We start from the raw sequence: 14,695 nt of genomic DNA on the forward strand, positions 1-14,695 counted from the left end.
TAGTATACTGGAAATATACTATGAGTTTACTTGTTTTATACTTCTAGTCCACTTTTTAGTTTACTAATAGGGTAGTCCCACTAGAGGTGGAATGAGCCGGAATGCCGTCGGAATGAAAATTCTTCATATATTCCAGGATATTTGAAGTGCATTCTAAAAGTTCTGACTGTATTCTGAGTGCATTCCAAACATTGGGGCCCATTTTTGTGGCTGGCCTGAATGTTTTGCTCATGCTCGGAACATTCGAGGTGCATTCGAAGAGGAGAAATATCGAACGGCATTCAAAGTATATTCTAACTGCATTCTAAATATTCTTACGGCATTCCAACAGCATTTGAAACATTCTGATTGCGTTTGAGGGGAAAAATCGAAGTGGCAAGCCACTTCAAATCCTGCCGGAATGCCCTCGGAATGAAAATACATCGTATATTCCGGGATATTCGAAGTACATTCTAAGTATTTGAGCTGCATTCTCTTTGAATTCTTCGACGTTCGAAACGTATTCGGCAGTTATTCCGGGAGCGTTCTGACTGCATTTGAGGTGAATTCGTACAGCATTCGAGGCACCTTCCAACCAGACTTCGGGTGGTATTCAGGCAGCAATCAAACCACACTCGTCCGGCATTCGAAGTGCATTCTTAATATTCTTACAGCATTCTAGGTATTCCTACTGTGTTCCAACTACATTTGAACTGCATTCGAAAGCTAATACACCTGGAATGTGCAAGAATCATTCGAGGCAGGTTCGAAGCGCATTCTATATTCGAACGGCATTCTTACAAAGCTGTAAGAATGTTGGTCAGTGTGAAATTCCTGCCTGAATGTGGCACGAATTTTGAAAAATTTTTCATTCCAGCTGGTTCTGCTTGATTCCTGCTAATTCCGAATAAGTGTGACGGGGGGCCTAAAGTATACTTTGTAGTATACTGGAAATATACTATTGGTTTACTCATTACACACTTCTAGTCCACTTTTTAGTTTATAAAAGTATACTTTATAGCATATTGGAAATATATTATTAGTTACTGGTTATATACATCTAGTCCACTTTTTAGTTTTGAAGTATACTGCAGTTACCCTTCTAGGTACACTATTAGTTTTCTAGCCTGAACCCTTACCTCATGCACACTACCAGTAGACAACTTAAGTGTTTTGTACCTTAAGGTACGATGAAGTTATAAAGGTAAGAATTCACAAAATAACAGATGCTCAGGATTAAGAACATATTTATTTTCTTTAAAAATCAAAATTTAAACCAACATTGTATTAAATGCCAAAGTATAAAAACGTGGCATTGACGACTGAAATTGACATTCAAGCTCTAAATAAATAAATAAATAAACATTTATCCCACTCAGGAGAAATTAAAAAAAAAAAAAACTTGTATGGAACCACAGACCTACTTAAGAGTTAATGCACAACTACAGGGCAAGTACATTTAAACATAAGGCACAAATATTTTAATACTTTATTACACTTTTAAGTATATCTTGATCAAAAGTTTAAGTATAAGCTTAATACACTTTTCTATATACTTTTCAGTATAAGCCAAGTATACTTATGTATAACTTAAGTATATCTCTAAGTAAATAAAAACTAAACTGAAAGCATACTCTTGATTTTTAGTTTAAAAGAAGTATACTAGAAGCACACTTGAGTAAACTTTTTTCTGTAAGGCTATGAGCAATCGCGTGCTCTGATTGGCTACTCTACTACTAGGATATCAGCTCATACTGTGAGTAGAGAAAAACAAAATGGCGGAGCGTGTTGCTGAACCAACCGAGGACGAAATAAAAACTCAACTTGAGAACAAAACCTCAAAAAAAAAGCATTTAATGGTAAGAAAACCTTTTTTTTTTTTTTTTTGGTTCTTCCCAAGAATTATCACATTTTTCACAAATTGTTAGTCATTTTGCCGGTTTGTTTACATTCTAAGCGGAAATGATTTTGTCTGACGTTTTGTATTAAGTTTTTATTTATTGAATTTGCTAAAAATTAAAATGCTCTGTTTTTCAAAATCCAGTGAATGTAGATAGAAGTTATTCCACTCATCTCATCGTACATGGCTTATAGCCAACTCAGTGCTACACGCCTCGTCAGCTGTCAGCTCATGTACGACTCAGTTTTGTGGAATAACTGTTAACTATACCTGGATAAAAGGTGTGGGTTTTTAAATTATTTAATTAATTAAAAATCAAACCATTAGGGAAATAATGACAATCAATTCCTATCATTATCTATATGTTTCAAGCATGCATGTCAAGTTATACGGTTTTGCCTTAATTCATGCGTATTTTCAACAAAAACGAACCTATATGGCCATACACGTTTGTCTAAACGGGAATTTCTGACCAGAAGTCAAATGTCAAACGATTATTCAGAAAATAAATTGTGAGCAATCCTGTCTCATATTACATGTGCGAATGCTGGACTCTGATAAACCTCGATTATACAATTTCCTGCTTCTTTGATGTGAGCGATAGGATTAGTGTCTGTCTTAATTGGTTCTAATGTCGGGTCGTGCAGCAAGCTTTGCGCTAAGATTTCATAGACTGGATTCCTGTCTAAGGTTAAATTGGTTACACTTGCCGCGCAACCAAACATTGGCACTAGTTTATCTCTTTTACGGAAGTAGCAAATGTATAACGATGTGCGCATGTCTGAAAGTGTTGTTATTAATATTGAATAAAAAGTAACTGGGATATCTCATCTCATTATCTGTAGCCGCTTTATCCTGTTCTACAGGGTCGCAGGCAAGCTGGAGCCTATCCCAGCTGACTACGGGCGAAAGGCAGGGTACACCCTGGACAAGTCGCCAGGTCATCACAGGGCTGACACATAGACACAGACAACCATTCACACTCACATTCACACCTACGGTCAATTTAGAGTCACCAGTTAACCTAACCTGCATGTCTTTGGACTGTGGGGGAAACCGGAGCACCCGGAGGAAACCCACGCGGACACGGGGAGAACATGCAAACTCCACACAGAAAGGCCCTCGGCGGCCACGGGGCTCGAACCCGGATCTTCTTGCTGTGAGGCGACAGCGCTAACCACTACACCACCATGCCGCCCTAACTGGGATACATCACTGTTAATTATCATTCAAATTTTAGGTAAATTATTTTATTTTGCATCTTTATAAGAATTTTATAAGGGAAATGAGGGTTTTGGAGGTTGGTTATACAGGTTTGTTTGACCAAAGGTTGACGTGTATGTTCACATAAGCTATCATTAGCAGAATTCAACAACGGTCATTTGACATCCATTATAAATGAAGTTTAAGGATTCTCGTCTGTGGTAATTGATTCAACATTACGATGCTAGGCTGAAGAAGAAAAAATCGGTTATTTTAAAACATTATATATAATTAAAGTGCACTATTTCTCTGTGTATTTATGTAGGTGAAGGACAAATCAAATTGAGAAGGCTGAGCAGAGACCTGCATCATCATCTCAACTGAAAAATCAGCTTTCTGATGCTGGACTACAGACGTGTTTACAAAAAGATGCATGTCGTTTCTGCCTTGTTTTTGTGTCGTGGGACGTACAGCTTCCTGTGGACTGCGTGGACGTGCTCTGTGGGCCTTCCACTCTGTTTAACGCTCATCAGTACTGAAATGTGGTCAGGACTGCAGCTTGGCCTCTCTGTCTACACGCTCCTTATATCTGAGAGCTTCTGCACTTTGGTGGTGAGTCCTGACCCTCTGACTTGGTAGAAAGTACAGCGCACAGCTAGAAGGACCGACATCAGGAGGGTTGTGGATTCAATCGGTTTTCTTTTCCAAAGTTAAACTCAGGTGTTGAAAAGAAGGTACTTGGAGGCGCCTCCATTCCCCATGGACACACTGGAAACTGTTGCCTTTTGCATCAGCATTGAATGTCATGTATGTATGAACGAACGCTAATACAGAGTGTAGCATGGTGAGTGGATTAGCTGATTGTTCTCTCCACCTTTAACTCGCTTAGTCCCGTAATACGTTACCTTACGTTCACGCTAGCAAGCGACAAAGAAACAGGTGATCGTTCATTTATTCATTTCACTTGTACGTGCATGACATGACGTGAAATTGCTTTATCGTAAAGTGACGGATCGAAACGATTCGGCTCAAATGAGTTCTCGGACCAATTCGACATTTCTTCAGTTTCTTCCACCCTCTTAGTTTCTACCTGCAATTTGTTTGGCCCACAAAAATGAAAGAAATACTTTTATAACCATGATCTCACCATATCCGGTCATGTATGACGTTTTGTAAAAATGTGTAGAGGCTTGACAAAGAAAAATGCATCTCAGAAGGATGTAGCAAAGATCATCGGTTCCCTCCGTGAGTATACAAAGCTAGTAGCTAGTACATACAGTTAGTTTTAATTTCATAATCTGCCAGCGAAACTTTGTACAACCTCAACATGTAAATCAAACTTTTAACTATTTGTACATTTTAAACTAAAAGTGGTGTGTGTATAGACGATATTATACGGTGGTGCGAAGAAATTAAGTTTATCTTCGAGTAGTGAACATATTCACGAGTGAAAATATTTTCAACACGAGAAGATAAACTTCATATCTTCGCGCCACCGTGTAATGTTCATTATATGGACACATCCACAAAAAAAAGCAAGTTAATCAAATGGCCAGTTTGCCATCACAGTATCGGTAAATATTCTATCCACAGTCACTGGATATGAGCAATCTCATGTTCTGATTGGCTACTCTACTACTAGGCTATTAGTTCATACACTGTGAGTAGAGAAAAACAAAATGGCGGTGCGTGTTGCTGAACCAACCGAGGACAAAATAAAAACTCTACTTGAAAACAAAACCCTAAAAAATACCCAAAAAAAGGCAACAAAACATGGAATGAAAGTATTTGATTGTAAAAAAAAAAAAATGTCCCCCCCAAGAATTATCACATTTTTCACAAATTGCTCCGGTCATTTCGCCAGTTTGTTTACATTCTAAGCGGAAATGATTTTGTCGGACGTGTTGTGTAAAGTTTTTATTTATCGATTTTGCAAAAAATTAAAAAAAAAAAAATGCTCGGTTTGTCAAAATCCAGTGAATGTGGATAGAATAAAATGGTTATTCCACTCAATCTCGTCGTACGTGGCTTACAGCCAACTCGGTGCTATTGGCTCATATACGCCTCGATTTTATGGAATAACTGTTAAATATGTCCTGCAGATCCGTGATGTATTTTATATGGAAGATGCAAGTTTTTCAATCCGAGAAGATAAACTTCATATCTTCAGTCCGCGTGATTTTCTTTTTGTTATATTGACACATTCACAAACAAAAAGTACCGAAATTTATCAAAACAATTCATCGATTTCCTCACGAGCGACGTATAAAGATTTGTCATGTTTCTGGTTCTCCATGTCCCAGATGGAGCTCATATGAAAAATACAAGTGGTGTATTTCCCAGTAAAACTCTCATGTCTATATAATATAAATAAATAAATAAAAATGCTGGACAGTGCACGCCCACAAGCGAAAATATCCACACCCACAATAGATGACCATGAGTTACTCATCTGCTAGTGTGAGCGTAGGGTTACAGATCTTTCAACGCTGCCTCGGCTCGTAGAACGTGTTTGGACTCCGAGCACACCGCTGCTCCTCTTTTATGCACTGGAGATAGTCTTTATTACTGGAATTAGTGGCCTTGGATTTACACGTGCGCTACTGTGTTTAACGCATCTTTCCCATGCATGTTAGTTTATATATCCACACAGTGAACACGGAGAGGCGTTTAAGCTCTTCAGGGCTCCCTCTTCTACTTTGTGTATATATCATTATGATTTATCGTCTGTCTGATTTCTGATTTTTAGCTGCTTGTGTCGGAAAGAGCATCACTCTTTACAACTGTGAAAGTAGCTCACGTGGGACAATTCTTAGAACATTGGAATCGGGAATGTTTTTTCTGGTGCTTCCTCTTTCACGCTGTTTGTCCTCAGGGTGTCGTGCTTTTAATACGGGTATAAGCGGATTCATTTTTCGAGGAAGGGGAAGTGACAGTGGGACTACGACTGGAACTGTGATGATTACGCAACCTCAATTGCTATGAAGACTTTTTTTTCTTTTTTTTTTTTTTAAACACTTGATTTTATATGATTTTGACTTTATTGAATCTTTTGTGTAGGTGAGAAACAAAAAGAGCCTGGAAGCTGTGATGAATTGTTTGAAGTTTTTTTTTTAATTGAAAATTTTTTTCCCCCCAGAGCAAATTGTAAGGATAAATTGGTGTTCTATTTTCATTTATATTTATATATATTTTTGGCTGGATTTTGTGTGTGACAATGACCTGTGTGCGTGCGTGCGGGTTTTTTTTTTTTGATTACTCAGTCCCACACTTTTTTTTTTTTTTTTTTTTAAATTTTAGCTGTAGCATTTTAAAATTGACAGCCAGATTCTGTGCTGATATCCACACATCTATCTACCTCATGAAGCTGGAGTCTGGCAACACACACACACACACACACACACACACACACACACTATTTCTCATGGTTATATTGTCAACACAAGACGGCATATTTCTTCTCACTATTCCATTTATACACTGAAATGTTTCTACTTTCGACTGCTGAACCTGTGACCAAGTCAGCCTTAACTATTTTAACCATACAAATTTTAACAGCGTCAGGAGACCACGGCAATTTTTAACATCTTTTCGAATCTTTCTGCAATAAATCTTGCCACACCTTTTTATTGTTTCTTCTAAATAAAAATATGCCTAATTGAGTCCTACAAAAGGCTTATACTAGCTAAAGCCAGCTGGAATGGCGTTCATGTTCAGCTGTACACTTTAAAGTCCTGATGACATGAAGAGTGTCTGCCAGTGATGCTTCCTTCATAAATACTGTCAGTAGGCACATGTGAATATAAAAAAAAAATAGGAGCAGAAGAAATCATTAGCTACAGGCTGACATTAAGTCAGCCATGCTTTTTGTTTTAAAAATAATAGATAGGGAATATTGTAGCAGTAGATGACGTGCTCTTCGACGTCTGCTCACTGTTCTCTAATAGGACGAGACAGTTTTTATGGACTGAGGATGTGAACTTTTTTCCCCTTCTCTCTCTGTACAGGTTGTTTTTTTACACTTGAGTTAGGGACTGATCCACACCTACTGATTCCTCAGCAGCTTTGCTGTCTGTTTCTGTCTACACTAGTGAAACGACTATAGATCTGGTTAAATATTAAATCATATTTATTTGTTATTTTACATTTTGTACATTGTTTTGGGTTTTTTAAAAAAAATAAATGTTCTCTTTTTTTTTTTGGCATCTTTATTTTTCTAAACAGTTGTCGATACCTCAGTAGCACAACGGCATCAGAACGACTTTTGTATGTTTCATTTTGATGTGAAGTTTACAGGTTCTTATTTTTGGAAATGGACCGAAGTGTTTTCTATATTCTGTACATTTTCTTAGAATTAAAAAGAAAGAAGAAAAAAGACATTTTGCCCTTATTTTGGACTCTGTGTGTGTGTGTACGTGTGTGTGTGCACTTCTGCATATAAGAATATACTGAGATTTTGATTTGGTCAAAAAAATTTTTTTTTAAATTAACAGCAGGTACAACAATTTGTTTTTTAAATGGGACATTTATGGGAAGGTAGATACAATTTTTAATATTAAAGATTTAAACAAAGTACAAAGATGAAGTCTTGATTTCTAATACAGATTTTTTTTTTTAAAAAAAGAAAACATTAATTCAGGATTGATCATACAGTGCTCTCCACAATTATTGGCACCTTTTATACATGTTAGTAAAAAGGGATTAGAAAAAATTACACCTTTTGTTGAAGTAAAAATGAAGTCATGGATTACAGCTTGACGGTTCCTGCGTGCCCTAATCGGCTCCAAAATACTGTACAACTGAAATGGGGAAACATGCTGAAATAATTATTTCTTGATGATGGATTTGTTTTTCTCTGAATAAATGTATTAAGGTTGGATTTTATTTTATTTTTTCAGTGTGAAATGAAGCAACTTCACCAAAAGGTGGATTTTTTTTCTAACCCTTTTTGCTAATCTTTACAAGGGGTACCAATAATTTTGGAGGGCTGTGTGTATGGCTATATCTTTCTCATTTTTACAAACCCAAACAGTACTTTTTTTTTTTTTTGGTAATAAAACGTACAACATTATTTAGGTGATTCAACAATGTTTGTGGTGCCATTTAGCATTTGTAGCTCTATCATCTATAAATACATAAATGTATTGATTAAAAATGGCAATTTCTTTTATGAAACTTCTTTGCTGAAAACTGCTGCATTTTGCTCAGAAACGAGTAACTTTTTTTTTTTAAATAAAATTTAGCAAATGCACAATGTAGTTGACTAGCATCCATGCTCGTCATGCTGTTAAGGCCGTTCTAATGATTTTACTTAAAATCAAATTAATTTAAAAATTAAGAAAATTGTGGTAGCAACATAATTTTTCATGGTGAGATTAAAGTTAAATATTGTGTTAATAAACCTGAATAAAATAAATTACACGCTTGTATTTATATGAAGTGTGTGAAAGGGAGGATGTTGCTGTGACTGTCCACTAGAGGGCGATGTTGTATTAACTCGTACTGCAGCTGTATCCAGGGGGTGTCTCAGTGTTAATTTAACCAATCGACCAGAGACTCCCCGGAAATGACGTACATCAACACATCCATACAAAATCCGTTAGGAATAGGGTTGCCATATTGGTATTAAATCAATTTAATTTGTATAAAACATATTTAACATTTTGAGCTGGGAAGAAATTAGAGTTTATGGTTATTTTCAGATGAATATCTTTTTTTCATTGATTTTACGACTAAATTTGTGTAAGTGGCTGAAGTTTATATCTAATCAAGGACGATTTTCAGGTGAAAAAAGTGGGAAACGCTAGTGTAGGATTAGAGTCTCTCTCTCTAAACAAAAGAAATGGAATAAAAGGGAAATATTATGCGATTTATAAATATATGGAAATAAATCTTAAACTGATATGGTAATATTCAAAACTTCGGGATGTCGCAGTTGGGGTAGGAATTTTTATTCACCACCAGATGTCGCTGTGGAGCAAAGTGTCAAACTGAAGCACCAAACCATTTTAGCTATCATTATATTCCCCTTTATTGACACTGAACGTGTGTTTTCTTCACCTTACAAATAAAACTTTCATATCTTCAGCATGCCAATAAATCACTGAGTTTTCATTACACTATGTTTGCTAATCCTAATTAAAGTATTATTCTGTTAAACTTTAAACTTCAAAATGTTAAATTGAAAGATCATGCAGAAGTGTGTTTGTGTTCCTGACTATGCAACAATACAGATGAGAGCACTGACTAGAAGCAGAAATATGCAAATGCAGACGTTTTACATGTTTAAGAATATTATATGCTCTGCTGTACTTGAAAGACTTTATTTTCAGAAGGTTAATAAACCAGTTTAGCTCATGCTGATCTCATACTGGGCCTTCTAGTAAAACTAAATTACAGTATTTAAATAAAAAAAAAAAACCCTAAAGTTAATACATTAGACAAAAATAGATCAGTTAAAAAGTTCCAAAGATAACTATTAATTAGATCAGTCCAAATACTTGCCAATCTAGAAGCTTAGTTACTTAATGTTGATTTAAGTATTTTGATCAAAAGAATCCAGTACGAACTGTAAAAATAATACATAAACAAATTCGCATAGTTCAAATGTTTCCACAAGACGTTCCACATTATATGTGAAGGTTTTAGTCAGTTAGCATATTTGTTACAGGAAGTGTTCATAGCCTATATGTGCTGTTTAAACTAACTGGGACACACAGTGTGTGTGTGTAATCATGTCCTTCACATATGAATATAAATACACTCCCATGGAATGGATGTTGCAGTCAGAGCCAGATATTTATAGCCCAGAGCATGAAGAGATAAACAGCATGCATATAATCTACAGACAGCTGTGTAGGAAGGACTTTTATTCTATGGGAAGGGTGGTTGAGACTGCAGGGTGCCATCATTTACATTCAGACAGTAGTATTTCATAAATAACAGGACACAACACTGTGTGTGGAGGGGATACATAGATGTAGGTATGGACTATAGGGCATTGCATTAACTGGATACCTGCTGTTGGAGAGGACCTCGTTTTTGAGACATGCATGACGTGTCAGTTACGTAACAAAGCTTGGTTTTGGTCACGTGACGACCTCGTTTTTAACCAGGCTCCAGAGCACTGAATCAAAACATCAGGGTTTCAGAAGGTCGGGCTGTGTGGAGAGACCCATCAGGAGCTGTTTCTCCAAAACACTGACAGGGAAACAGTAAGATGATGATGTTATTATTGATGATGATGACTTATTCCTTATTTACAGAATATAAAGTGAGGATAAAAAACACAACTAGGTAATTAATCATCTGGGTAAAGTAGATGGAAAATAATCTACATTGTAAAGCCCTAAGTGGTATCACAGGGCAGTGAGCTGCATTAGTGCTGGTGATGACAGTCACAGGGTTTGAACAGATGCTCGCTTCATTTGTTTCTTTGTTTCGTTTTTGAAATGAGATTAAAGTTGATCCAGTAAACACGTTCAGTTCTAAAAGTGCTCAGATTCTTTACATAAGTAAAAAAAAAACAACAATCATTTGTCTACAACCCCAAATCAGAAAAAGTTGGCACGGTTTGTTGAAATTAAAACTGAAAACAATGATTGTAAATAATCTTTGACCTCTCATCTTTTTGTTTTTCCTCATAAATTTCCTCTTCTTGTTTTTTTTTCTTCCCCCAAAATAAACACTGATCCTTGGAACACCTTTGAAAAAGTTTTGGACTGTAAAGCGTGTTCCCATTTCTTCTCACAACCTTTTAGATGTTTAGGGACTGAAGACACCAAGTGATGAAGTGTTTCAGGTGTTATTTTTGTCCTGTTCTTCCTGCAAACAGGTCTTAAAAAACAGGGCAGCATGGTGGTGTAGTGGTTAGCACGGTCGCCTCACAGCAAGAAGGTTTCGGGTTTGAACCCAGCGGCTGCCGAGGGCCTTTCTGTGTGGAGTTTGCATGTTCTCCCCGTGTCTGTGTGGGTTTCCTCCGGGTGCTCCGGTTTCCCCCACAGTCCAAAGACATGCAGTTAGGTTGACTGCATCATGGAATGGAAATCATGGAAAGTTTGTAAATGTATTGAGTAAACAGCAAAATGTTTTTTATTTGGAAATATAGGAAGTAAAAGTCACATAAAGATAGAAACCAAGCTGCTTGCATTTCTGTCACCACAGCAAACAAGCTGAGGTAAGTGTACAGTTTTGGTTGAACGTAACAGAAACTGAAGAATGATGAAACGAGAAGTGCGAGCAGGTGACATGTTTCGTGTGTGTGTGTTTTTTTTTAAGCAATGACTTGAAAAAAATGAATGTACATAATTCTTCATTTCCCCACCAAAATATAGTCCACTAGCTTCGATTTAATCCTATCCTAATCCTTTACATTACAGTTTCCTTAACGAGCATTATTTACTACATTAGCTTTATTTCCTGCATTATCATTATCAACAAATAATAAACTTCCACATTAATAAACCGTAAGTAAATTTCACAAAGTAACAGAGCTGACACATTGATTGATGTGTGTTTAAAAGTTAACGATTGCATGGTTGTCAAGGCAACATGACGTCACATGTTGGAGCTGATGCAAATATCCAATGAGAGACTTTTCTGCTGCGCATGCACACGATCATTTCTTTGTTCGCTAGGAAAAAGAAAGATGTGCTGAACACCCGAAAGGCTCCCAAAACTTCATTAGATACTCTTTACGCATGTTTACAGAAGAAAAACATGCCAACAGACATCGAAAAACTGGAAAAGAGACACAACGGAGATGTAAAACTTCTGTGCTAGCGGCCGATTGTGACAGTTTGTAAATAAACATGGCCATCAGGTTTGCTTCATTTAAATAATGAAGATTTTGAGAGAATTTTGGCTGCCGGTTCGCTCCATTGTATGTAGCTGTCGATGTTGATTTTAGAAGTAATTCAGTAAATTACACAGGGAAATGAATACTTAAGTCTTAGTGAAAAATACTGTAGCGAGCGTGCAGCATGGAAGAAGGGTCTGAAGACGGAAATCTTAGTTTCTCGGTCATTAGCCTGTGCTACTAGCTCTCGATAGCACTGGCTTGACCACTTTATTAGCATTCGCCAACACTACTGATGAACACCACACCGGCTGCAAGGTGACTTGCGGGTAAGCTAGCGTTGGCATTTGAGAATGCTGATATGAAGTGTGTATGTATAATAATAATAATATTGGCTGGGCTTTTTTCGTGGTATATCAGATGTAGTCCATTCAGCTACTCATCTTTGACTTGTTCAGTATCATGCTAGCTGAATGGTATATCTGATATACTGTACCACGAAAAAAGCCCAGCCAATATTATTTAAATGTCACTCAGATCCGCAGTGTATTTCATATGAAAAATGTGAGCTTTTCAACACGAGAAGATAAACTTCATATCTTCAAGCCAACGTGTGATTTTCTTTTTATTATATCAGAATCAGAATCACTTTTATTGCCAGGTATGTGGAGACACACAAGGAATTTGACTCCGGTTTCACTTAGCTCTCATAGTACAAAACAGATAAACAAAAGAAATGGTGCAGTGGGTGCATAGTGCAAAGTAATCCAAGTAAGTCAAGTATGAAATAGATAAATAAATATAAAGTATACAGTGTGCACAGAATGATGGTATGAGTGTGCAGATATTTTACAAGTGATATTACTGATATATGAATCTGGATTTTAGCTGTTCATCACAGAAAGGATTTTTCCTTTTGGTGCAATATGGTGCATAGTGCAAAGATGAAATAGTAAATATAAATAAGTATAAATATTAAGTAACAGTGAGCACAGAATGACAGTATGAGTGTGCAGATATTTTGCAAGTGATATTACTGATGTATGAATCTGGATTTTAGCTGTTCATCACAGAGACAGCCTGAGGGGAAAAAACTATTCTTGTGTCTGGTTGTTTTTGCATACAGTGATCTATATCGCCTCCCTGAGGGGAGAAGATTAAATAGATTGTGACCAGGGTGTGATGGGTCCGCAGAGATGTTACCTGCCCGTTTCCTGACTCTGGACAAGTATAGGTCTTGGATGGAGGGCGGGTTGACACCAATAATTTTCTCTGCAGACCTTATTGTCCATTGCAGTCTGTTCTTCTCTTGTTTGGTGACCGATCCAAACCAAACAGTGATGGAAGAGCAAAGAACAGACTGAATGATGGCAGAGTAGAATTTTGTCAGTAGCTCCTTAGGCAGGTTGAGCTTCCTGAGCTGGCGCAGAAAGTACAACCTCTGCTGAGCCTTTTTGATGATAGTGACTGTGTTGGTCTCCCACTTCAAGTCCCGAGAGATTGTGGAACCCAGAAACCTGAAGCTTTCAACAGCAGTCACAGTGTTGTTGGTGATGGGCAGCAGAGTGGGGGGGGGCTCCTCCTAAAGTCCACGGTCATCTCCACAGTTTTGAGCGTGTTCAGTTCCAGATTGTTCTGACTGCACCACCAGACCAGCCGTTCAACCTCCCATCTGTATGCAGACTCATCACCGTCTCGGATGAGGCCGATGACCGTTGTATCGTCTGCAAATTTCAGGAGTTTAACAGATGGGTCTCTTGAGGTGCAGTCATTGGTATAAAGGGAGAAGAGCAGTGGGGAGAGCACACATCCTTGGGGGGCGCCAGTGCTGATAGTCCGAGTGCTGGATGTGATGTTCTCCATCCTCACCTGCTGCTTCCTGTTAGTCAGGAAGTTTTGTAATCCACTGACAGGTGGAGGAGGGCACAGTGAGCTTGGTGTAGAGCAGGGGTCACCAAACTTTTTTCTCTGGGGGCCACATTGTCGTTCCTGACTATGATGGGGGCCGGGGTCGGGTCAGCTATATCACATAGAATTGTATAACCCAGACAAATATGACCACCAGCAGGCCTCATTGTGTAGTAGAGATTACTAGCCTGGCACGGCCATCCCCACTACTATATCCCCACTACTATATCAACACTTGATTCCTGGCACATATTTGTTTATCTTTACTAGTGGTTTGCAAAAGTAGTAATCAAGTCTTCACACGTTGTTTTAATTTGAAATACCACTGATATTCCATTTATTTATTTTCTAATAAAAATAATATCAAAGCTGTCAAGGTAAGAAACATCTGTCTAGTTGAGGTGATTGACACTGGCAAAGGTGAGTGGAAAATTATAAATTGTAGGTAAGCCTGTTGATATAATTAATAATATTAATAATAATTGTATGCAGCACTTAATAAAGGTCAAATAAATAGGCCTATAAAATAAATACATTTTAAAAAACAGTGAAATTATAATAATATGAGCAATAGATCACAGCAGTTGTGCTATGTCCTGCACGTCATTGCTCTCATCCATGGCCAAAGCAAAAAACTCGAATTCTGACGCTTTCTCATTCAGCTGGTCATACACGTTGTCCCCCAAATCTTCGGTTCGCCTGGTCATAGTAGGTGCGGAGAGACTCACCACGTTGAGCGCATCCTTCTTGTCGGGACACACCTCCTCGGCCACAGCAAGCATGCATACTTTAACAAAGTCCCCATCAGCAAACGGCTTTCCATGGGTAGCTAGTAGGTGAGCTACCTTATAGCTAGCTCAGACAACAGCCTGGTTGATCTGGGTTTGGTGAAGGAATACATTCTGTTG

At 37.6% G+C, this 14,695-nt stretch overlaps 2 protein-coding genes across 3 annotated transcripts in view; both read left to right on the forward strand.

Annotated features, from left to right (window-relative positions):
• The window catches only part of LOC132890940 (chromatin remodeling regulator CECR2), a 93,690-nt gene extending 86,275 nt beyond the window's left edge, over positions 1-7,415 (forward strand). Inside the window, exon 19 of the mRNA XM_060928337.1 lies at positions 3,408-7,415. The gene's annotated coding sequence lies outside the window, so the exon portion shown is untranslated. The remainder of the gene's footprint in view (positions 1-3,407) is intronic.
• Positions 7,416-9,995: 2,580 nt separating this feature from the next.
• The window catches only part of LOC132890942 (adenosine deaminase 2-A-like), a 35,449-nt gene continuing 30,749 nt past the window's right edge, over positions 9,996-14,695 (forward strand). For both annotated transcript variants that reach the window (XM_060928338.1, XM_060928339.1), the window contains exon 1: positions 9,996-10,296. The gene's annotated coding sequence lies outside the window, so the exon portion shown is untranslated. The remainder of the gene's footprint in view (positions 10,297-14,695) is intronic.

Source organism: Neoarius graeffei, chromosome 8 (genome assembly GCF_027579695.1).
Source record: "Neoarius graeffei isolate fNeoGra1 chromosome 8, fNeoGra1.pri, whole genome shotgun sequence".
In the NCBI taxonomy this organism is placed as follows: Eukaryota; Metazoa; Chordata; class Actinopteri; order Siluriformes; family Ariidae; genus Neoarius; species Neoarius graeffei.